The following is a 1854-nucleotide window of genomic DNA, read 5'->3' as shown; positions in this document are numbered from 1 at the left end:
GCTGGGCATGGTGGCACATGCCTGTAGTCCTAGCTACTCGAGAGGCTGAGGCAGGAGAATCACTTGAACCTGGGAGGTGGAAGTTGCAGTGAGCTGAGATTGTGCCGCTGCACTCCAGCCTGGGCAATAGAGCAAGACTCCGTCTCGGAAAAAACAAATTGCTTGATAACCATGAAAGCTGAATAATGTAAGCTGTTGTAGGTTGTGTTTCCAGGCAGCTGATCCTGAGATGGAGATTAGCATGCAGGAAGTTGATTAGGGATATCAATCATATTGGATTAGAGGGGAAAAAAAGAAAGGAAGTTGACTAGGGAGTGCTCTCAGGATCAACACCTGCAGGAAGGTGAGGGAACAGGGTTGGTGGGGGAGAAGCTGGGTTAGGGTGTAGCCTCTGCAGAAGCCTCCTCTGATCCCTGAAGAACTTTGAATCTGGGGTGACCCTTCAAAGCTATTCCAAGTATCAGTGGGGGAGGGGCCTTTATATCCCCCACCCTTACATATCAACCAGTCATTGAATGGCGCAGGTCATCCCTAGGAGGCATGTGTGACCTTGGCCAAATACGTTCTTTTCAGCTGAGGCTAGTTTGCACAGAGGCCTGGCAGCTGGGACTGCCAGCCAGGGGTCCTCCCCGCAGCTAAGGGAACAGGTCCTTTCATTCTGAAAGAGCTAGTGATGCATCACAGCAGTCACTACTCATGCATACCCTATAACCCAGCAGTTCTATTCCTATATATGTGCAACAGAAATATGCACATACCTTATCCCAAAGACATGTACAAGAATATTCATAGCCACAGTATTCATAACAGCCCACACTAGAAACACCACAAATGTCCATCAACAGTTGACGAAGAATATGTGGCATGTTCATGTAACGGGATGTTATATAGTACAAGTAAAATGATCTACTGTCATGGGCTTGGGTTAAAAAAAAAAAAAGTGGAGTGAAAGATGCCAGATACAAAGAGTAAATACCTGTATTTGTCTCTTATTGCTTCTGTAACAAATGACCCCAAATTTAATCACTTGGAACAACACAAATTTATTATTTTACAATTCTGTAGAAGTCTGACAAGGATCACTGGCTAAAGTCAAAGCACTGGTAGAAGCTGTGTTGCTTGTGGAGGCTCCAGGGGAGTATCTGTTTCCTTGTCTTTTGTACCCTTCTAGAGGTCACCCATATTCCTTGGCTCATGGCCTCTTTGTCCATCTTCAAAGTTAGCAACAGAAGGTGGAGTCCTTTTCACATCGCATCACTCTTACCTTTTTCACTCCCCTCGTATAAAGGACTCTTGTGATTAAACTGGGCACACTGAATAATCCAGGATAATCTTCCTGTCTCAATGTCCTTAACTAAATCACATCTGCAAAGTCTCTTATGTTGGGTAAGGTAATGTATTCAGAGATTCTGGGGGTTAGGATGTGGATATCTTCGGTGGTTATGATTCTGTCACGGCACTGCACGATTCCATTTTATATAAAGTTCATGGCCGGGCAAGGTGGCTCATACCTGTAATCCCAGCACTTTGGGAGGCTGAGGTGGGCGGATCACAAGGTCACAAGATTGAGACCATCCTGGCTAACACGGTGAAACCCCGTCTCTACTAAAAAAATTAGCCGGGTGTGATGGCAGGCACCTGTGTAGTCCCAGCTACTTGGGAGGCTGAGGCAGGGGAATGGCGTGAATCCGGGAGGTGGAGCTTGCAGTGAGCCGAAATTGCGCCACTGCACCCCAGCCTGGGCAACAGAGCAAGACTCCGTCTCGAAAATAAATAAATAAATAAATAAATAAATAAATAAATAAATAAATAAAGTTCATGTGTCTGGAATCCCAGCTATTGGGAAAGGTGAGG

This window comes from Colobus angolensis, unplaced genomic scaffold (assembly GCF_000951035.1).
Source record: "Colobus angolensis palliatus isolate OR3802 unplaced genomic scaffold, Cang.pa_1.0 Scaffold1, whole genome shotgun sequence".
Lineage (NCBI taxonomy): Eukaryota > Metazoa > Chordata > Mammalia > Primates > Cercopithecidae > Colobus > Colobus angolensis.
Note: the sequence above shows the minus strand (reverse complement) of the source record.